The 24,563-nt window shown below is 43.4% G+C and overlaps 1 protein-coding gene across 17 annotated transcripts in view; it reads right to left on the bottom strand.

The window, feature by feature from the left end:
- Positions 1–24,563, bottom strand: part of LOC146868823 (uncharacterized) — a 467,456-nt gene that overhangs the window by 277,222 nt on the left and 165,671 nt on the right. For all 17 annotated transcript variants that reach the window (XR_014964983.1, XR_014964974.1, XR_014964970.1 and 14 more), the window contains one exon: positions 6,007–6,090. The gene's annotated coding sequence lies outside the window, so the exon portion shown is untranslated. The remainder of the gene's footprint in view (positions 1–6,006; positions 6,091–24,563) is intronic.

The following is a 24,563-nucleotide window of genomic DNA, read 5'->3' as shown; positions in this document are numbered from 1 at the left end:
TCCACTCTCCACTGGCTGCCAGTGGAGAAGAGGATTACCTATAGAGCTATGTGTTACTGCCACAGAATCATGTGGAAAAAAGGACCGAGCTACCTCCGCTCGATGATAACCCCTTACACTCCTGCCCGCAATCTTAGATCTAGGGGAGCGTTCCTGGTCAAGGCGCCTAAAATTCAACAGGCCAGGATGGGAGCACACCCTTTTGGCTATCTGGCTGCCAAAAAGTGGAAGGCTAGGTCACTGACTCTGAAAGCCGAACCTACTGAAAGCAATTTTTTGTAAGCAACAAAAAACCTGGTTATATCAACTCTAATTTGGGAGTTTCTGTCTGTCCCCTTAGTAATCCACTCTCCTCTTAGCGTAAGCGGTACTCCCTTTCTTCTTCCTCTGGGGCTCTCTATCCGAGCATGGGGACACACAGTTGGGTGTAACCAGGCACTTTAAAAATTGAGTTTTATTATTTTTATTAACTAACTAGCCAAAAGGCAACTAGGTTCCCTCCTGCCCAATGACTTTCTGTGAAGTGTGGCATCTAGCTATCCCGAAGTGCAAAATTAAGCCCATTCCCAACATGGCATGTGTAGAGTTCCCTAGCCCAATCCATAAGTGAGGCAACTTGAGGGATAAACTCCACTTGAAAAAACAGTTTGACACCGGGTTCTTCCTCTCTACCCAAGATACCAGTTTGAGTACCTAAACAAAGGAGCACCCATTTCCTAGTGTGTCTACCATTTGCCCTTTGAAAGCGGCTCTCCTTTGAAGCTCACCATTTGGGCTCACACCCACTCCGGCCAGCCTGCCAGGAGAAGGTCTCACCCTTTACCTCGGTAGGTCCTTTGTTACTCTTCCTGAGAGTCATTCTCACCTCTCTCCAGGAGGGCAGTAGTCTGTCTCGAGGACAGCAGGTGTTTGCAACAAAAAATTTGGACAGCAAAGTGGCAATTTATTTGTAAAATAGTTACATTATTTTAAATTTGGGCAACGAGTTGGGTTTAATGCAACAATTCTTTTGATAACTTCAAGTATCAGATTAAGTAGTCCCGTCTGGAAGTTAGCATGGCTGAGTTGTTAGTGGTTAACTCTATACTCGTGAATGGAGCTACTTGTCTTACTACGGTAAAAGCAACAATGTGGGCTTTTACATTCATGTGATGTAAAGTCATCAAAACATGCCCTTCTGTTTAATATAATGCACCTTGTCTTTAGGGCTTATTGAGCCTGTTTTAGCGGTGACTTATAAATATAAACAAGCATTGGCAATGCCAATAGGTCAGGCTTTAAAGGTTTTTTTTATTGGTAGTAAACAGAAAAAAGACCATACATGATTATAAATGTCAATACAAATGCAAATACATAAACAGCGAGTTCATAGTAAGGTAAACAAACCAACAAAAATAACCAGCAAGGCTGGACAGCTTACTAATTTTAAATGACCCCAAGCACAAATATACTTTTTCAATTTATTAATTCATTTAGTATGCAGCTATTCCAAAAATGTAACTCCATTAATTTTATTACACCAGTGAATCAAAAGGGGTATATCATGCGATTTCCATTGTTGCACAATCAAAGAACGGGCACCCAACATTGCAATGAAAATAAGCCTAGGCTCAAATAATGGAAGATCGGGTAACTTAGAATCATGCTTTATTATACCAAATAAAATGGTAAAGGGATAAAAAAAAAAAACCCGATGTATTCAATAAAGAAATCAAAAAGGCTGCCAATTGGTTCCAAAACTCGCAAACAGCGGGCATAGAACCCTCTTATGGAGCGACACCTCAGCAGCATTAAAGAACATGTTGTTTTTGTTAGGCTGCTTAACAAACAGCAAAAAATACGTGCAAATAGGGAGAGGTAGTTGTTCGAAGTATAAAACTTCAGACAAAATGTTTTACATCCAATTAATTTTACAGTGCCAATTTCCAAGTGCTTAATTTGTAACCGATAAAGTGACGGTATTTTTATCAGACAATAGCATTAATCAATATAATTTTTGAGTTATTCTGTTTGACAGAGAGCAGGAAAAATGTATGCAATGGGAGGGGATGTTGTTTAATACCACCTGAACTGTGGCGTAGCTACAGCCGCCTTTATGGAGGGCAAGTTGTTTACACTCTAAAACTTCTGACGTAGTGGTTTGCGTTCAATCAATTCACTGTGCTTAATTTGCTTAAAACAACATTTTTATTCCATTTGATTAAAGCACAAACTTAAAAATGTTATAATAAAGTATATATTGATGTATATATGTTAAAATAAAAAAATTAAGTTTTAATTGAAACAGAAAAAATACATCTTTTAATAACTTTTTCAGAGGACTCACTTGCAAACGTTCAGTACACACAGGCAAGCGGAGGCTCTCTTCATACTCAGCAAACATCCATAAATACAATGCGAGCAGATATGCTACTCTAGTGGGGGTGCCTCTTCTCTCCACATCACCAATATCCAGTACCTGGCTTTCCATTCAACAACACAACATGGTCTACTAGTTGTGATATTTATTTACTTCCATTTAACAACTTAACCTAACATACCAAATAATCTTACCAAAATTCCTCAAAAGCACTTACAAACCCAGGTTTCAGGTGTAAGATAAAATACATTAAAGCTGTATTTTCATGTACAAAAAAAAAACATTACAACTGGATGTCAACTGGAATTTCCACCACATAAACACGCATGTTAAATAGGTACAATAGGTCTCACATTTGCGAGAGTTTAAGCTATTGGCCTTTTGTTTAGCTGTTTTCAAAATCAACACATAAATAAAAGGAATTAACATTTGAAATACCAATAGCTCAAACTCTAGCAAATGCAAGACCTAATGCATTGCAAATGCTTGTTGATGCTGTCCGTATTGTGCCATTAGCAAGCGATACCAATGCTTCTGAAATTGTTCATAGCAAACGAGAAAAGTGCTGAGAACAAAGCTTAGTATACCTAAAACAATGTTTGTGTATAATACAAACAATGTTTAAAATGTGATATCACTAATTTGGCATCTGAAAAAAGAATTCTGAAGGTCAGAAATAGTCATAAGGTATGTTTCGACTCAACGGAAATGAGAAAAGCAACAAAGGAACTTAACAAGAACGAGTCGAAAAACTGCACAGCCTCACGCCTGCAAAGCTAAAAAAGATAACCTCTGAGTTTTAAATCCAACCCATGGGAGTTACCCGGCCGCACCCCTGGTAGACCCGTCAGCTAGACAGGTACTGGGAGGGCGGTCGTTTGCAGCCGTCATATAGAGATGGTCATTATTCGGCAAGGACCAAGAGAATCCCTAGAAACTTTAACATCGAAAATCTTGCTCAACCGAGAAGAAATACCTACACAAGATCTTTGGAAACCCTCTCATAAGAATAATCTACTCCACTATCAAAGTTTTAATCCTCCATCCTCGATAAAACATCTACCATATTCAAAGTTTTTTTGAATGATCATCTTTTTACATGGTATGCCCCCAGATTTGGGCCTTCTGTCACTGAACCCGTTTTTGTTGGCCTTAGGATTCTATGCACTTTACCCCATCTAGCCAGCCGTAAAGTGCTTGTGCTCTTCTGTTTTAAACACAGTAACATTAGCATATACCCGATTAATACATTTAATTTACATATAAGTCCGTAATATAGAGTACAGAGCCAGTAATTTAAAGGTTACGAGTGGACTGCATCCTTCATTGTGACACCCACTATAGTAGCCCTTTTTCTAGGCCTACACTTTCCTTTTTTAAACTTATAGGTCACCCCTAATGTAGCCCTTAAATGGCCATAGGGCCAGGTGCGTGTATTCATAATTAGTATTTAATGTTTACATGTCTTGGCAGTGAAAAACTTCCAAAATTGTTTTATCTATGGCAAGGCTGGCTCTCCCGTCGGGTAACATGGGGCAACACTGTTTACATTATTAAATGTATTAAGTTCTTATTTCGGTTTGGGAATAGCTAGAAAAAAAATTCAAGGATTCAATTTCTTAGTAATTTAAAATCCAACTTAATGGTCAAGTTGGGTTTTATATTACTATTTTGGAAATTACACTTTTAGAAAGTTGTCATTTCTCTGCCTAAAACCAAAGGTCTTTCCTGTCAGTATCCAGCTGCCACCTGGCCTATAGTGGCTCCCATGTGGGGGATGTGTATTGCTCTCGTCCTCGCACAGTACTCTGGGTGTGGGGTCTCCTCCCTTGACCGGATGCCAGGGGGATGTGCCCGCACTTTCCTGAGCCTCAAATAATGCCTACCCAGTCACTGGCAGATGAAGGTTTCACCCAGGCTGCCTCCCTTTTGTCTCTCTAGTCAGGCTGGTTAAGGCTCAATGCAAGGGGAGGACTGACCAGAACTCATTTAGAGGGTGGGTAAAGTACTGCCCTAAACACACAGACGGGCACTGGGAAGAAATGTGGATCCCCACAGATCTAGCCTGAGAACACTCATGGACCTGTGAAGACTCAGAACAAGGACTGCCCTGCTGTCTGAAGAACTGAAAGAAAGACTGGGCCACTTTGTCTTGAAACCAGGGCCCAAGGAATGACTGCACGGGTCAACTGGCCGATCTCCTGCTTGAGCTACAGCGACACAACAAACGTCCAAGGCCTCTCTCCCTGCAACTATTCTGCTCGTCAGTTCCACCTGGACCTGCCCTGGACCCTGCTTCTGTCCTCTCTTGGGCTTAGTCCTAAACCCCAAGTGAAGCTGCCCAAGTCCTGAACACTTTGCTGGTATTAGAGTGTACTCCTCTTGATCCCAAAACTGTAAGAAGTGGGACTTAAAAACATTTTACCAACTTTCAGCCTGAAGAAGTGATGAAAATCGTGATCACCATCAAATCAGCAGCCATCGACATCAATTCGCTGGTCAGCCTCAACTTGCCGGTTTGCCTCGCTGAAGGAGACCTGACTTCGAGAAAAATGTCAAAGTCCAAAAATAGAGGGCTTCACCGGGACTGATGTCGAGCACCTTCCAATCCTTACCAAACTGGACTGGTTCGGAGCTTTCCCACCTTAGCCGACGGCCACACCAGCACCCCGCTCGTCAGCAGCTCACCACCATCGAGCCCCACTTCAGATCCCTCTAGCGGCTTGCTATGCCGACGACTCTTAGATGACCACTTTTTAAGAGTTTCTAAGTCAGCTGGACAAACCTTGTCCCTGTATCAGACGAATGCTCCTTAGCGGTCGGCCCTAAAATTTGAGTTTGACCCAGTATAGGGCAACCAGACACCTGTGTTTGACACTATTTTTTAATTCAGATTTTAGAAATTCATATCTCCCATTCTACTTATTGTTTTTTTGTCGCTTTGGTGTATTTATCAAAAAATGTGATATATTTCTAAATTGGTTTAAGATTTTTCTTACATTGTGTTTGCACTTTATTTCTGTTAAGTGCTGCAAAAATACTTTAAACATTGCTTCTTAGGTTAAACCTGTCTGCTCTGTTCCTTGGCTACCATGGGTTTGGGCACAGCTTTATTTAATTACTTTTTAGGTAAACCCTAACAAGGATTGAGACTATTATTTGAAGTGGGTTCTCACCGCCTTTAACTAATACTCCAATTTCTTACACAGTTCACCTGTTTAAAAAGAATAACTTCAAATGATATAACATACAAGGAACATGAACAGGAATTCGGTCAAAGATATAGTGAAATTGGGTACCCTGAAAGTGTCATTAACAAAGCCAGAAGGAAAATTCAAATAAGGAATAGACAATATTTACCTAATCCTAGAACCAAAAATACTAGAACGTGCTTCACATTTGTCTCTGGATTTTCAATTTTAAGTTTTATCAAGATTATTCAAAACCAAGGACTGGAATTAATTGGAAACGAACTTCAGAGGTTAATACATGGACAGACCCCTTGTCAACAATGAAGCAACACAAACGAAATTGCAACCAAAGAATAATTGTCCAACAATTCATCCACCAACAAAAAGGTTGAAACACATCCATGTTACAAATGTCCACACTGGAACAAGATTATCAAAGGAGAAAGCTTTACTCACCCCCATACGGAAGAAGATTCAGCTAAAATAATTCACTATGATGCTCCCATTTGCATTTACAATTTGTAATTTTCTTGAAGACTCCTGTACATGGGAAAGACAGAAAGCAAAGTTACAGTAAGACTTGCTAACCACAAAAGCAACATTGGTAACAGCAACCCAAAATTCACTGTTGGCATTTGCTTTAAAGAACAACAACATAAAGTCAAACAACAACATTACAACACAAGATAATGAAGAAAAGGACATGAGAAAACCTATACTACAAAGACATCTTTTGGATAAAGAAGCTGTGTTCTCTTCAACCCAATGGGTCAAAGACAGGACTGAAATGGCTTTTTTTATATAAATGATTTTTTTATTTATTTATTTGATACCTGTATACTGTTTGGATTTTTAGTTTAATGTCCTACCAATTCATATAACACATGAAATAATTTTCACTGACTGAACTATTTCCATTACAACAGCCATAGCACCGCAGCACCACGGGTACCTCCGCTGGTGTTCTCCAACAGTGTGGATTTAAATCCCCCCTTGGAAAAAGCCTACTTCTGTATCATGTATGAGAATTGGGACCAGTGGACCGGGTCTACTTGTGAGGACCTTCGCCGGGATTTTGATATCACTGCTTAAAAGGGATATGGGTTTATAGGATGCCCAATCTAATGGATCCTTGCCTGCTTTAGAGTGATCATGGCTCTTAAATTCCTGACGCAGGTGCCCCACCCGGGTTGCTTCTTTGAATGCCTTGCATACCATCCCTAATAGTTGGTTTTTATTAATTTTTGTGATCATGTCATCAATGGCTGTCAGAATTTCGTTTTCTGTCATGTTTTCATCCAGTATCAGATGTGGCTCGTCTCTCGGTTTCGGTAAGGTGAGATTGTGCAGAAACCTTTCTTCTAGGAACAGTTGTACTTTCATTGATAAATCATATAGATTGGTATAAAACTAGACAAATTCCTTCTAAATCTGTACATTGTATATAGGGAGCCCTGACAGTGCCTCTCCCTGGTGTTGCCGATTCAGCCTCTGTCTGCATCAGTCGTAATGCCAACATTTGCTTGCCCTCACTTGTAATATTTACCTTTTCATCTATTAACCCCCTTCCCTGCTCATGACGGAGCCGCTCCGTCATGAGCCACGGTTGCCGTGTGCTCATGACGGAACGGTTCCGTCATGTTACAGCCGTTGGCGGCCGCTCCCCTACGCGGCGCTGTTTCCCCGCCTGTGCGGGGGGACAACGCAAATGGGCGGAGTCATGACGGAACCGTTCCGTCATGAGCACAGCTCAACCGTGCCTCATGACGGAGCGGCTCCGTCATGAGCACAGCGCCACCGCGCTGCCCTCCCGCACCCCCCAGCACCGCGGCGGAATTCCCGCCGCGGTGAAAGGGTTAACATATCCCTCTTGTACATGGTTCTTATTCATGCTTCTTAAGCGTTCATCTTATAGAAACCCCCACCTTTTTCAGCTCTTTTACAGAACTGATGGTATAGATTTGCTGAAAAATCAGAGCATGTTAAGTGAATAAAAAGCCAGGACTTGCACATTCTGAGCTCTGAATGATGACAGACTCTGTCTTATGCTGGTACTATGGTCTGAGGATGGATCAGAGGGCCTGAACCTCGGCAAAGGGGCCAAAAGTTGGATGGGTGAAAATGATTGTGGTCTCTGAAGGGTGTCAGAAAGGGTTTTGGAAACTCAGAGGGCTGAAGTTAACAGAAATGGTTAACTGGATAACAAAGAGGGTTAAAGAGCTGTGCCAATCAACAAATGGGAACTCAGGACCACAAGAAGGAGAACCACAGATACATGGGCTCAGATCAGTGGCGGCTCCTCCACTTGGCAGAGGAGCGTCGCCCCACTGCTTTTCAGCATTGCAAAAAAGGAAAAATAAAATTAATCATAACACAATGTTATTATCATTTATTTTTCAGTGCGAGCCACTTTCGGGTCTGCGGGGTTGGGCTGTCAGAGAAGGGGGAGGAGGAAATATGTGCACTTAGGCGTGCATGACATTAACAGTCATGCAACTTAGTATGTTCTCCACCTGGCTGCATTGCACAGCCTTAGTGGGGAACATGCACAGGCTACCACTCCATGTCTGAGTGCCGACCAATTACGATGCTGCTGTCATGCTGGTGACAGCAGTGTCGTGATTGGATTAGGGGTGCCTGTGTGCTTACTGCTTCCGGGCGTCAGGAAGAGAAGGGGAGTAGAGATGATGGAGGGGAGACGTCGGCCGTGCAGAGGTAAGTTTTATATATTTTTTGTTCACCCCGTCTCACCACCCCCCATTCTGTACCAGCCGCCACTGGCTCAGATGGCACAGATGGTCTATGATTGCCAGCTCTATTAGCAATGAGAACAATGACCAGCATTGGATGGGTGGTCTGTGAAGCTCTGAAGGCACGTTGAAGGGTGGTCGAGGTATGTGTGCGTCAGTGTTTTGAAGGCCACCTAAGAAGCTATGATTTTTAAGAGATTTAGATTATTCTGGGAAACTCTTGGCTGTCAGGGGAATTTGAAAATGGATGTTTGGGTGTGAGGGCTGGAGAACGGGTTGGAAGGGCTCGGAGGCCAGCAGAGATCATGCAGATATTATCTAAGGGCTGACAGATAGCCTCTTAGGGACAAAAGAATAAAAATTGAAAGCTAAACGGGGAATTTCGAAGCCAATAGTGAGGTTGTAAGAGCCATAATAAGGGTTATGTGATCATTGATGGGCAACAGATCAGTTAAGGAGCCTGTGAGGGCTGCAGAATTGGGTGAACAGACTCTTCAGGGGTAGCAAGGCAGGGGTCATAGAGAAAGTGTAGAGGAGGTAAAACTGAGCGCTTGAAGGCTGGGACGGCAAAGTCAAGGCTGACAGAGTACTGAAGGAAGGGCTGAATGCCAGGATCAGCAGAAGAGATCAAGGTATATATATATATATATATATATATATATATATATATATATATATATATATATATATATATATATATATATATATATATATAATGTCGGAAGGTGATTGTGTCCGAGGCATTTCCACTCCCGAGAAGCTGGCTGCTGTGTTCAATCAACTTGCGTTATTTTCCTTGAAAGGTATTTCTTCAACAGCAGCCCCCTTGATCATTTGGTTCGGAAAATCCAGGCAGAGGTGATTTACGAGCAGCGTTTGTTTTCAGCATCAAACAACTTACTGCAACAAAGTAACCTCTGCGGTGAGTGAACCATAATTATCGACACGGTGGGGAGGTTGTTTGGCACAGGACGTTTAAAGCCTGGAGGCGAGTTTCTGCTCAGGTTAAACAGCGTTTGATAATTTTTAAGCAATTCGAGTGTTTCACTATGTCAGAGGAAATTCTTCCTGGGAGAGAAGCGGCGGCGGCTGCACTCTATTCTAGTCTGCCTAAAATTACGACTAATTCCAGCAACAAGAATATTGCTGAACAAAGTGGAAGTGACATTTCTGATGAAAATCAAATTAAAGCGGCGTTAAAAAGATTGGAAAAATGCATGTACCAGGAAATGTCGCAGTGGTGGGAACACAAGTCTTTAACAATGTATTTGGAAGAAAACCGTGTGCCTCGGGGGCTTCGAATACTGTTGGCGCCGAGTTATGAGAAACCAAATCCAAATATGCTTAAGGAATGGGGCCATGCTAATTTGGAATCTTCGGCTAAACTACTGCAAATATTGGTTAAATACGCTATTATCGATAGGGAAGCACTGATGGTAGAGATTCAAGAAATCAATGACCTGTTGGCAAAATTTGAGCCTAATGCTTTAATTACTGAAACGCGCAAATCAATTAATGAAAGGCTCGTCAAACAGGAAGACAAGATCAAGGCGCGAAAGGTGTATAAATTCGCCCGTGACAAGGAGGATTATGCCCAGGGCCGTATCTATACCTTCGCCAAGAAATTCGATAATGCGAAAAGATCCAAATTTGCACAACAGTCACAACAGACGAAATCTATAAGGCCCATAGACCGTGCAACAACGTTGAGTTCTGTAACACCTAATGAAGCAACCAATACAAACCAAGAGTCGAGTGATGTTAAATCATTAACAAGTGGGCCTTCGTCGGACGAGGAAGGCTGCAGCACATGGGATCCCAATGCCATTGTTCTAGATTTGGGAGAAGAGGTGGATTTTTTAGTGTCGGACAGGCTCCAAACACTTCGACCACGAACCAAACCACCACCAAAGGCTCAACAGCAAAAAGAACAAGATGCAACAAAAGGAGGAGTGAACGTCGGAAAAAGCATAAAATCGCCCAAAAAACAAAAAAAGCAATATTGGCGAAAAAAATATTAACAAATAATGAAATTATAAATTTATCCACAGTCACCCTCACTGAAGCCGAGAAACAACTTTTAAGCCTTGGATTAACATACTGTCCGGTTTCAGACTTCAACTATACAAAAACGAGAGTTGATATTTATCTTTACATCAGAAAACTTAAATTAAAAAAGTTCTTTTGTGTCAAGGAGGATCATAATGAGAATGAAAAGGATTCAACCATTGACACTGCTGTTGCAATGAACCCCCTAAATTTACATGCGAGAGACACTAAAACCTTTTTGACAATGCATCAACTGGCTACTAATGATACGATTGATCTTGATATGGCTTCCACTCAGGAGGAGCTTAGAATGGCCTCGGTTGAACAATTGGGAGCTAACCTGAGTCCATTCAAACCCAAATCGAAATTTATCCCCACAATGCCTAGGGATTCTATTGATGTTTTTCAAGATGTAATTGTAGATGATCTCAAAAAGCTATACCATAGGATTAAGCATAAAAAAAGATATAAAAGCCAACATGAAAAGGACTATGCATTGTTAACCAAGAAATTGAGTGATGATCATAGGATTATTGTGGCCACTGCGGACAAAGGAGGTAACGTGGTTATCTGGCCACAAGAAGCCTACATCAGGGAAGCAATGAACCAACTTAATAATCCATCATGCTATTCCAAGAGCACCATTAAGGACTTTAATGAAGCTAGAGAAGTACTAAAAAAACTTCTGTTGAAATGGAAAAGAGAAGGCATGATTTCCAAACAGGAATTTGAGTTTTTACATGTTGAGCATCCTTTATTACCAAAATTATATCTTTTACCCAAGGTCCACAAACAAGTTGTTCCAGTACCTGAGAGGCCTATTATTTCTGCCATTGCAGGGGTAGCGGAACATGTGACTGAATACATCGATTACTTCCTGCAGGATTTGGTAAAAGGCCTTCCCACTCACATCAGAGACACTGGGGACTTCATTGGTAAAATCAAAAATGCTGGTTGGAGCGATGATATGCTATTTATCACCTTAGATATCGAGTCGCTTTATACAAGTATTGACCATGCATCTGGGCTTAAAGCTTTGGAATTTTTCCTAGGCAAGAGGCCTATTAATTGTTACAACCATAACAAATTATTGATGGAACTTACCAGTTGTTGTCTTAATAACAACTTTTTCTTATTTGGTAATGACATTTACATTCAAAAGCGTGGTGTGGCGATGGGGGCATGCTTCTCTCCCAGCTATGCATGTTTACATGTAGGCTGGTGGGAGGAGCATGTCCTCAGACTAACACATCATGATGTATGCAATGAGCATGTGGTACTTTGGATGCGATTTATTGATGATGTTTTTATCTTATGGCGTGGTGATATTGCCAGTGCGACTAATTTTGTTACTGCCCTCAATATTAATCAGCAAAATCTAAGATTCACCTCTTCCATCAGTGAGTGTGAAGCTGAATTTTTAGATGTTAAAGTGTTTGTACATCAGAATCATTTGGCCACTAAACTTTATCGAAAAAGCACTGCTGGAAATAATATTCTTCATGCCAGCAGTGCGCATCCTAGACATGTTATCGATAACATTCCGTTTGGAGAATTATTGAGGCTCAAACGGATTTGTAGTGAAGCCGATGATCTTAAAATCTGTACAACTGAAGCTCTGGAAAGGTTTAGACAAAGGGGTTACAGGGAATCAATCTTGAGGGATGCAGTTCTTAAAACAGAAGCCAGAACTCGCGAATCACTATTTTTAACAACATCTAATATTTCTGTTGATAGTGATTCTGCAAATAACAGCCAGACCCCTAGGCTTATTATAGCCTACAGCAAACAGGCGAGACAAATCAGGTCCATTATTCAAGAACGATGGCCGATATTAAAAACTGATTTGGTCTTAAAACCAAGATTACCGGATGGGCCTACAATTACATACCGGAGGGGACCCTCTTTAAGGACCCATGTCTGCCATGATTGTCCTGAGCTCAGAAAACAAGAAGAGTGGTTGAAATCCCGGCCGGGGTTCAAGCGCTGCTCCACATGTAGAGCGTGCAAATTTGGTAAAAACACCAACCAATATTGCACACCTTTCAGCCCAGATCCATTTGATATACGTGGATCTTTTACTTGCAAAACTGAATTCGCTAACTATGTACTAACTTGTACATGTGATCTCAGATATGTCGGGAGCACCCGGCAACCAGTACATGTTAGAATTCTTCAGCATTTACGTGCCATTGTAAATAATGATGCATCGTATCCGGTGGCGAGGCATTTTAAGGTTTGTCACAACAACAATCTACAATGCCTCAATTATTTTGTAATTGCCTCGGTTCCTAAAAACAAGAGAGGTGGTGACCGTGATAAAATGCTTAGAAGATTAGAATCTGAATTTATTTTAAAACTAGACAGCAGATTCCCGAATGGGCTTAATACAACTGAGGATTTACATGTGTTTCTTTAACATCGCATTATGTATTATGTATGGTCAAGATTTCTTTAGAGTGTGTTGCCCTGCCTGCTTCCACGCATATATATTATGAATTTCCCCTTTTGATCCCATTTTTTCTTTATATTCGCATTTTTATTTTTCCCTGTGTGTTCAATTACATGATTCAGGGATATATAAATGTGTTTTTTTCACTTCACTTATTTGACATAGACTCTTTGATATGTCTGTTTAGACCATAAAATGAATAATAGTGAGTTTACTCACATTGTTTTATAACATTTCAGAATTTAAACATTCAGGCGTTTCAGCAAAACATAATTATTACTTAAACATGCTAATTGCATTATATGCTTTTAGGCGTATCTCATTTTGACCTCCATGGTTTGGTATCTAGATCCAAAAAACATTAAATTATTGACAATATTGCATTATTTGCACAATTTTTTGTGTTTACATCATTGCGTAATTTGCACATTTTTTGTATTAGTTTTTATAAATCAATGATATAATGAATTTTAATCTATAATATTTGCACTTTATTGCGTTATTTTCACAGTCAATTAAGATTGGATACTATTGAAACACTGACTATGGAGTATATGCATTATATGCTAAATAACTATGCATATTTACATATGTTTTGCGTAATTATTTTGTTAGAATATGTACAAATTGAATATTTGACTTGCGCTTGATGGCTTTGGATTTTAACCTGTTATTTATCTATAAAGTATGCACAACGTGGTCTAATATGAAATTGTTTGGAAAACAGACTATCTAACTTTGAGTAATGTGTCTTCACTTTCTAAATGTCACATGGTGTAAAAAAATGGTGAAAAAAAAAATGCAGCCAATTGAAAGCCTCAATGTATAAAATGGGCTCATTTTATTTAACTGATTGTCTGTGAGCAAGGGCGATTGCCCGAAACGCGTCAGATTTTGTGAAGACTCGGCTTTGAAATAAATCAACAACAATTGTGCCTTACTTTGGATCTGCGTGGTTTCTATTTTCCGTTGACACGGATTTTTTCGAGACTGCAAGTGTGGGATATATATATATATATATATATATATATATATATATATATGGCAAGTACAATTATCACCAATCAATATGGCCAGAAATACACTAGACTTCATGCAAAACCGTACCCACCCACTATCCTTGGTGGATGCTTCATCACTGGGTGGTCTTACTTATTAGAAACTATTATAGTGAAAAATTGGCTCTATGATTACGCAAAGTACTTTTGATGAGTTTGGGATCTGAGTGAGGGAGTCTAACAGTCCCTGTAGCTCTGCCACTAAGCAGTTTTATTCTTGGAAGGCTAGAGGGATGGTTAAAAATGAGTAGAGATACCTTAAACTTTTACTCCTGCATCTTCTTCAGCCATAGTTTGGTCACATAAGGGGAGTCCTGCTTTCATCAGGACCTGGATTCTTATGATTGCTAATTAATCACTCACATAGCAGGCTGCATTCACACCAATCATCCATCCTATGCATGCATTTAGAGGGGACAGGCGGCATAACAGGATCAAATCAGGGTGATCCCTTTGACGACTGTGTGACTACAAGGGTCCTCTCGGGTGTTCCCTCCATGGGGCTCTAGTTTGCGCATTCTCAGGGACTATCCTCATCAAGAACCTGCTGGACAACTATGAGGACCCCAGCCCACACAGTGAATGATTCCAGGCCGCACCACCCTCTGCATTTGTACTCCTTGTCTCTGAGACCGAAAGCAACGTAAGAAGTGGGTAATAAGCGGGTTGCATGAGAGCAGGAACAAATCCAATGCGGCAATGAGGATATGTGGGCAGCTTTCGCCTTATCCATCACCTGCATCTGGTTTCCAGGAGTTGGGCTTATAAAGCAGTATGTGCAGGCTAGCATGACCATCATTGACTAAGACACCCTGCGGCGGGAAGACCCCCAACGTGTGCAGCACGCACACATGCCTTCATGTACCTCACCATTCACCTTGTATCAGAAAACCACTTACTGGGCTTCCATCCAGGACACATACAAGAAACCAGAATTTGGGGATCCGGACAGTCAAAGGCCAATCTCCCTACAGCAACACAGATTAAAACTCTTGTGCCCATGCAATATTAATTTGCTGCTACTAGGACATGTCACTATATAACCTGGGTTCCTGGGCCAGTAGCCAGTCTCACTCAAAACTGGTACAAATTGGCTGTCCCCCAGACATCAGAGCCCCGCCAAACCAAAAAAGCAAAAGGATAAAGCACTTGCAGAGGACATGCGTCACTGTTGAGTTAATTGGTAGGGGCAGGCGCTGGGAAAGTCAGAATCAATGATCTTGACATTGTAATGAAATAATCAATCAAATGCCCACACTACTTTTCTCCCTTAACCTCACATGGGATTATTCTGAGAATATTTTAAATTCCCAATGCATTTCTTTGTTAGGACCACAAGTACCAAAACACTGACGTGGAGACAGAAGAATCAGTTCGGCGCCGTACCTTGTGGTACAGGTCTGAAAGACTGCATGCATCTTATTTACATGCAGAACATATAAGAGGTGCTGAGACTCATCCACAGCGTGCCTATGTATCTACACCTGTGGACTCTGCAGTCTGAGTGCTGGCTGAATGAAACCAGTGTTTGTATGGATCTCCAATACCAAAGCCCTAGAGATGTCAATACAATGCAATAACAATCCATAATTAAAAGCCTTTTGCTTTTAACTCATGGTTTTCACAATAAGTGGGTCAGGCCTACTAGCGCCGTCATAGCATTTCATAATAAACAGATCGAACCTATGAAATCTGGCATACCGTTTCCTAATGAACCTGTCCCTGTAACCATCTCAGGCCTACAGTATTGAGCATTTACCTTTCCATGAGGCAACCATGAGGTGCACAGTTATAAAATTAGAAAGGTGTAAAAAATAACAGTTGGCTGAGTAAAATACTATTTCTCCTAACAGGGCCTCAAAATGACTTTCAAGGAGCAAACCTTTGATATCCATGGTTTGTCACACGGGGTAACCAACACCAAAACCTGAGCCAGCTTCTGTGATCTGCGAGATTCCATGAGGCGAAATACCAACCTGTAGAAACAATTCACACTCAGAAGCAAAGTCTAGTGCCTTTATCACAGCATTTCATAATGCACAGGTAAGACCCAAAGCCATGATCATTGTCTTGCCACCATAATCAACTCAGTCCTACTGTATCGAGTATAAGCTGTATTACAAGCCAAAAAGTGCAACACAAGCAGTCATTTAAGCGGAAGCACACTCATTCGGGCCAAGCAAATCCCGTGCTTGAGAGAACCAACAATTAGGTGCAGCCCAAGCCCCTCTTGCAGTAGACCTGTGAAAGCTATTTTTTGTTGATTACATACGGTCGAGTGACAGCTACACTGTCAAGCTAGATCTAAAGATGCATGTAGATGAGTGCCGCCCTGGGCATCCCATACTGTTCTCAAACACACAACTGCACTCTGAAGACTAAAGTTATTGCTGGAAGGGACTGTACTGAATACATTCCTCGGGGTTACCCTCCTCCGATCTGTGCTGCTGCTGAAGAAAGCAAACACAGTTCATAATCTAGTTTTTTAAGGCACTTCAACAACACTGCAATGTGTGCCCCATAAAATTCAACCTCGAGCAGCCATACTGCTGCTGTCTAAGGAAGTTTGATAAATAAACAAAATAATCGGCGACATGGAGGGGAAGCACGTTTGTCTGAGGAAGCACACACCTTCTGCCCAATCAAAACATGGACTCCTGGCTACAAACAGGTGGGTGGAACCAAGGGGCATATTTATAATAACTGGCGCATCCCTGCATATCAGCAGGGATGCGCCAGTTATTGTGCGCCACAGCTCCGCCACCATGGATGTGCCGCGTGACGCATCTGTGCCATAAAAGTGGCGCATTGCTGGAGTTGCGTCACAAGCAATGCTCTGGGGGGCCCTATCTTGTTAATGCTGCGGCAATCCTTACGCCTGCTTCAGGCAGGTGCAGGGTTTTGACGCAGCATGGGCCTAAAAGTGACTGAGTGAAATCTTGTAGATTTCACTCAGCCACGTTTAGGAGGCGTTCCTGCGCCACCCCCCCCCCCCTCCTCCCCCCCGCGCAGGAACGCCTACCTGTGGCGCAGGGCTTTACAAGTACCCCGCGCCATGGCACAGGATTTGCGCCGCCGCTGCGTCACAAAAGTGACGCAATGGCGGCGTAAATGAGGCGCAAGGGGCTTGTAAATCTGCCCCCAAGTACCTCTGTATAGCGCTTCTGAAAGCTGATTTTAGGTTGATCACACTACGTCTGGTGACAACTGCGCTGTCAAGCTAGACCTGAAAAGGATCAGTCAGTAAGTAAATTAATTATTTGGTTAATCAAAAGCATTGTAAACAGTAAAAATATACTAAAACCACATTACAACACAGTATACCCTTACAAAAGCAAGGTGCGGCAGATTATTCAAGGGTAAAATGCATACAGGCGAGAGATCGACATCGGAGGCAGTTCTAAACTGTTGTTCCCTTATTGAGCGCTCACCGTGGCCCACCCGCTTGCCCTCAAGGTTCTTTTTAGCTGCCAATTTCCTTTCCACCTTATTTAGGTACCTCACAAGGCAGCAGTTTAGCTGAAAGTCTTCTGGGGAACGACATGCCATGACCGCCTCTCTGCATGATCGAACTCCTCTTTGGTTGGAAGGGGGCGTGGCATCGCTCTTCGCTCACTCAGTAGCTCTTTACAGATGCATAATAAATGCGGCAGGTCTTTCCTCTCTGCTCCTCACAGCTGACAGCCAGTCCTAGCTGGTGGCGTTTCTAGGGCAGTAGATGAAATAACAAAGGCAATATGCCAAGACAGCAATGCGGGTACTGCTCTGTGGCTGCCTTAGTGACCCTCTCTGGAGAAAGGGTTTCTAACATGTTGTTGGCATAGCTATGCAGTGTAAACCAGCCATGGGGCTCTGTTTGTCAGTGTTCCCTTCTCCTCCTTTGGTGAGATCTGTCTGATGGTTTTATTTACCAGGTTTTTGAAGCTGTCAGGGGTTGGTGGCGTTTCCACTAGGCCCTGTAGGCCAAGTTGTTTTAATGACTCATTTGGGGGCATATTTACAAGCTGGCGATAAAAAATTATCGCCGCTTTCGCAGCCATTTTCGGCCGAAAAGCGGCGATAATTTTATCGCCTAATTAGCAAGGCCACGCTAACGCGTGAAAACTTTCTTTAACGTCGGGATTCCTAACGCCCAGCTTTGCATCTCTAATGAGATGCAAAGTGGGCGTTCCTGACCTAACATGACAGGAGAGATGTCGCTAAGCGACATTTCTCCTATCATCAAGCCCCACGCTATGAAGCATAGCGCCAGGAAAGGTAGCGATAACCCCTGTTATCACTACTTTCCTTACGCCTGCTTCAGGACTGACTTAGCCATGATATCCTATGGAGGGTGGATATCATGGCTACGTTTGTGAGTCCCTATCAGCAAGCTAATGCCACACTGCGTGAGATTATCGCTGGGTATCCAGCAATAATCTCACGTTAGGCAGTTAGCGTGAGGATTTTTATCGCTGACGAGATAAGCGGTGCTAATAGCACGCTATCTCAGCGATAAAAATCCACGTTACCCGGAGATAATTACCCTCACGCTAAGAGCGCTGAGCAATAATTATTGCCGGTTGTTGCTGATATGCCCCTTAGTTAGGCCCTTGAGGTGTACTTAGGGAGGCTGAAGATCATTCGATACGCAACTGCCATCATTCCATCGAGAGTGGGCGCATCTCTGCCCCGCATCAGCTCACTCCCATAGGTTATTGTTGGTACGAGCGTTGCCTGAATCACCCGAAGTAGTGGTGTAAAACTGACCACTGACTTTTAGTGCGAGTGCTAGAGCGCTGCTACTTCTCCTCGGGGCTTCTTTCTGGGGGATGAATAATCTGTCGCCGTCTATTATCACTACCAGGTACTTATATTCTGCTACTGTCTCCAGAGGTTGATTAGCTAAATACCAACACGGGGCCTTTTTATCCCTCTGATTTAGTGCCAGAGTTTTACTTTTATGGAAATTGATCTTAGGTGCAGCCCAAGCCCCTCTTGCAGTAGACCTGTGAAAGCTATTTTTTGTTGATTACATAAGGTCGAGTGACAGCTACACTGTCAAGCTAGATCTAAAGATGCATGTAGATGAGTGCCGCCCTGGGCATCCCATACTGTTCTCAAACACACAACTGCAGTCTGAAGACTAAAGTTATTGCTGGAAGGGACTGTACTGAATGCATTCCTCGGGGTTACCCTCCTCCGATCTGTGCTGCTGCTGAAGAAAGCAAACACTGTTCATAATCTAGTTTTTTAAGGCACTTCAACAACACTGCAATGTGTGCCCCATAAAATTCAACCTCGAGCAGCCATACTGCTGCTGTCTAAGGAAGTTTGATAAATAAACAAAATAATCGGCGACATGGAGGGGAAGCACGTTTGTCTGAGGAAGCACACACCTTCTGCCCAATCAAAACATGGACTCCTGGCTACAAACAGGTGGGTGGAACCAAGGGGCATATTTATAATAACTGGCGCATCCCTGCATATCAGCAGGGATGCGCCAGTTATTGTGCGCCACAGCTCCGCCACCATGGATGTGCCGCGTGACGCATCTGTGCCGTAAAAGTGGCGCATTGCTGGAGTTGCGTCACAAGCAATGCTCTGGGGGGCCCTATCTTGTTAATGCTGCGGCAATCCTTACGCCTGCTTCAGGCAGGTGCAGGGTTTTGACGCAGCATGGGCCTAAAAGTGACTGAGTGAAATCTTGTAGATTTCACTCAGCCACTTTTAGGAGGCGTTCCTGCGCCACCCCCCCCCCCTCCTCCCCCCCGCGCAGGAACGCCTACCTGTGGCGCAGGGCTTTACAAGTACCCCGCGCCATGGCACAGGATTTGCGCCGCCGCTGCGTCACAAAAGTGACGCAATGGCGGCGTAAATGAGGCGCAAGGGGCTTGTAAATCTGCCCCCAAGTACCTCTGTATAGCGCTTCTGAAAGCTGATTTTAGGTTGATCACACTACGTCAGGTGACAACTGCGCTGTCAAGCTAGACCTGAAAAGGATCAGTCAGTAAGTAAATTAATTGTTTGGTTAATCAAAAGCATTGTAAACAGTAAAAATATACTAAAACCACATTACAACACAGTATACACTTACAAAAGCAAGGTGCGGCTGATTATTCAAGGGTAAAATGCATACAGGCGAGAGATCGACATCGGAGGCAGTTCTAAACTGTTGTTCCCTTAGTGAGTGCACACCTTGGCCCACCTGCTTGCCCTCAAGGTTCTTTTTAGCTGCCAATTTCCTTTCCACCTTATTTAGGTACCTCACAAGGCAGCAGTTTAGCTGAAAGTCTTCTGGGGAACAACATGCCATGGCCGCCTCTCTGCATGATCGAACTCCTCTTTGGTTGGAAGGGGGCGTGGCATCGCTCTTCGCTCACTCAGTAGCTCTTTACAGATGCATAATAAATGCGGCAGGTCTTTCCTCTCTGCTCCGCACAGCTGACAGCCAGTCCTAGCTGGTGGCGTTTCCAGGGCAGTAGATGAAATAACAAAGGCAATATGCCAAGACAGCAATGCGGGTACTGCTCTGTGGCTGCCTTAGTGACCCTCTCTGGAGAAATGGTTTCTAACATGTTGTTGGCATAGCTATGCAGTGTAAACCTGCCACGGGGCTCTGTTTGTCAGTGTTCCCTTCTCCTCCTTTGGTGAGATCTGTCTGATGGTTTTATTTACCAGGTTTTTGAAGCTGTCATGGGTTGGTGGCATTTCCACTAGGCCCTGTAGGCCAAGTTGTTTTATTGACTCATTTGGGGCATATTTACAAGCTGGCGATAAAAAATTATCACCGCTTTTGCGGCCGTTTTCGTCCGAAAAGCGGCGATAATTTTATCGCCTAATTAGCAAGGCCACGCTAACGCGTGAAACCTTGCTTTAGCGTCGGGATGCCTAACGTCTAGCTTTGCATCTCTAATGAGATGCAAAGTGGGCGTTCCTGACCTAACATGACAGGAGAAATGTCGCTAAGCGACATTCCTCTTATCATCAAGCCCCACGCTATGAAGCATAGCGTCAGGAAAAGTAGCGATAACCCCTGTTATTGCTACTTTCCTTACGCCTGCTTCAGGACTGACTTAGCCATCATATCCTATGGAGGGTGGATATCATGGCTAAGTTTGTGAGTCCCTATCAACAAGCTAACGCCACATTGCGTGAGATTATTGCTGGGTATCCAGCAATAATCTCACGTTAGGCAGTTAGCGTGAGGATTTTTATCGCTGAAGAGATAAGCGTTGCTAATAGCACGCTATCTCAGCGATAAAAATCCACTTTACCCGGCGATAATTATCCTCACTCTAAGAGGGCTGAGCGATAATTATCGCTGGTTGTTGCTGATATGCTCCTTAGTTAGGCCCTTGAGGGGAATGATCCCTGGCTGTTAGTTCTATCCAGATGGGAGCATTCAGGGTGTTTGGGTGTGTACTCTTTATCTTATGCCAGCAGTTAATGTATGTGCCCCTTCCGGCAAGTGTTTGCTTCTGTAAGCCGAACTCAAGCCGCATCTATGCTGGTGAAGTGTACTTGGGGAGGCTGAAGAAGTGGAGAAGTGTGGCTCAATGATTAGAGTGGCAGACCCTGATGCAGAGGTCTAGCCCGGGACCAGGGTTCAATTCCCCGCCTCGGCGGGTCTTGGGCTCAAAAATTCTACGGACCTGATAATTCTCGCCTCGGTGCCTATTCCAATCATGGAGTCCCACTCTGCAACTCTGGGCAATAGCTTGCTTAATCTCCACAACGGCCCCCACAACGCTAAGGATGCCTGGCCTCCACCTTGTGGGTGCCCAGGAGTGGACGCCTCACAGGGAAAGCCAGGATGGGTTCCACAGTGGTATTCATACAAGCGCCTTGAGACCCTTGCGCGTGAGTAGTGCGCTATACAAGTATCAATTTACATTTACAAGATCATTCGATACGCAACTGCCATCATTCCATCGAGAGTGGGCGCATCTCTGCCCCGCATCAGCTCACTCACATAGGTTATTGTTGGTACGAGCGTTGCCTGAATCACCCGAAGTAGTGGTGTAAAACTGACCAATGACTTTTAGTGCGAGTGCTAGAGCGCTGCTACTTCTCCTCGGGGCTTCTTTCTGGGGGATGAATAATCTGTCGCCGTCTATTATCACTACCAGGTACTTATATTCTGCTACTGTCTCCAGAGGTTGATTAGCTAAATACCAACACGGGGCCTTTTTATCCCTCTGATTTAGTGCCAGAGTTTTACTTTTATGGAAATTGATCTTTAGGTCATTGTCGGCCAAGTAAGTTTGAGTCACATCAAGCAAGCGCTAGAGCCCAACCAAAGTGTGACTTATAAGTAACACGTCGTCGATGTAAAGGAGGTTTGAGAATATCAACCCTCCCAGCTTCCGAGCATGGGAGTTGCAGCAATCCAGCCTTGGTGTAAGGTCCACCATAAAGAGGTTAAATAGAGTAGTGCAAGGACGCATCCCTGCTTCAGGCCTATGGTGGTTGAGATGCGTCTAGAGGGTGCAGAAAAAGCTTGACTTGTACCCATGTATCTGTATGCAACAGGACCATTTTTTTCAGAAGGACAGATGGAATATTCCAGTAGTTCAATTTGTTCCACAATTTGGCCCGGTCTACATGGTCAAAAACAGACCGGTAATCAATAAAACTGAGATACGGGGGTAGCTTGGCCCACTTCGGCCATCAGCTGGTAAGGCAGGGCCGGCTTTAGCACTGGTGGCGCTCAGTGCGACAATGTTTTTTGGCGCCCCCAATGACCACCTCAGTCACGGATACCCTCACTACCACACTTTAACAGTCTCCATAACCTCTCTCTCAGATGCATTTTATTAATTTTATAGAGTCACCCATAAAAGTGAAGGGTGTCAAAGCATTTTAGATAACACACACATTACACAGAGACAATCAATCGTAGGTCTGTAAATCAGTGTATAGTAAATGTTGCAGAGTACTTGGTCTGGAGAAGCACAAACTCTGAAATTAAAATGTAACACAATGGATTGGGGCTCTCTTTAATAGCAAGAACCGTTTGTACCCAAAATAAACCCTTTTTGCAACATTACAATAATGAAAGTCTGGGGAAAAAATCCATAGCTCTAATTTATACCTTGAAGTCTGCACACAGTTCTTTGATGACAGTTAATAGCTAACTGTAAACTGAAACTAACAAAAGGAAGTCTCTGACAAAAGTAGTAACCCACTGACCTGCTTACATTATATTCACTTTGTTATCTGCATGGTACATGTTATTTGCAGCAGGTATATTAACCCTCTGCGCTACCTTCAAAACTTCCAGGAGTCAAAACTTATACTAAGACAAAAACCTCCGATCTTTCCTGGAAGAACATTAATCATTGGAGTTTTCTTGACATTTTAATTGTTGACTGAAAATTGCTTGAGGCCAGGAACGCGGCAGCAGGTGCTTTTAAGCAAACAGGCGCCCCCATGTGAAGTCAGCACGCGGTGCGGTGGCACCGGTCGCACCGCCCTAAAGCCGGCCCTGTGGTAAGGAATGGGCCAGAATGCTGGTGATAGTGCTCAAATGCTTGCAGAATCCAGTCTGGTTCAGAGGGATAATTGCTTTAAATCCACTAGGAAGTCTCCTAGCATTGTTGGCAAGGTGGATAGTTTCTCCACAACTGGGGCACACAAACAGCCTATCTGGGTCAGCTGCGCCATGGATTGTACCAACCTGATCAGGCTGTTTAGATCGGCAAATTTCCCATCGATGCTAGAGACTCTGAGACCAGGAGTACTAGAGAGCTGGGAAGCGATAATTGGATATCCATTTATCCTGTCCTCCAAAGGGCAAATTTGTGTATACGAGGCTACAAGTTCCACCCATTCCTGTGTTGCAAGGTAGGAAATATTGCAGTTAGAGCCTTGGGAATGAGCCAGATACTGATGATTGTTGGAGTTACTGAAAGGATCGCAGTTTAATCCCTGGAGGGCGACCGCCTTTTGTTGACTGTAGTTGCTGCTGGTGAGGGAGGCCTCTTTGGCATTAGAGTGTGTAGTGGTGGACATAGTGGGCTTTGGCGTGGTAGTTGGCGATTCCCTTCTCATTTTCTTATTGACATAAAGCGAGAGGACTCTCTCTGCTATTGACCTATATTTGCTGCTTGTAAAGATGTTGGCAAGAGAAACAGGGTTGCTGAGAGCTGGTTGACTCGTTGCTATAGAGCCACTGATAGTGCATGGGGGACACTCAGTGCTCTGGGGCAAGGTTGCCTCAGTAACGTCCATTGGCTCTCCTTGATGTGGGCTAGCGTCTCTCTCTGATCTCGCCTCGCCCTCCGTGCCTCTATCCTCCTCGTGGTTCACATTGTTCCTCCAGTTGTCTCTAGTTGCTGCGATGTCATTGGGACCACTGTTTCACTGAAATGGTGCAGTTCCTGTTGTCTCAGTGTTTCCTGCAGGGGCGACAGTGGTGGGTACGGTGCCCGTCGACTCCGCAGTCCCTGCAGTGCCCGGGGCGGTGCGCGAGGTCACCTCCTTTGAGTAATTGATGACCTTCGGTTGTAGCGGTGATGGTAACCCTCGTACCCCATCATTACAGGAGTAGAGAACCGATCCAGTATCCTTTAAAAAGGTGAACTTTGTATAAATGTTTGGCTGGAAGTTTTTCTGCATAACCCCTGAAATCAAACCCCCAACTAAAGGTAGAACTCCATCTTGCTGTGCAGCTGGCTCGCCATTACTTTAAACAAACATTGGAAAAGCCAATAGCTCTCG

Source organism: Triturus cristatus, chromosome 1_2 (genome assembly GCF_964204655.1).
Source record: "Triturus cristatus chromosome 1_2, aTriCri1.1, whole genome shotgun sequence".
NCBI classification, from domain to species: domain Eukaryota; kingdom Metazoa; phylum Chordata; class Amphibia; order Caudata; family Salamandridae; genus Triturus; species Triturus cristatus.
Note: the sequence above shows the minus strand (reverse complement) of the source record. Positions and strands in the feature narration are given on the sequence as shown.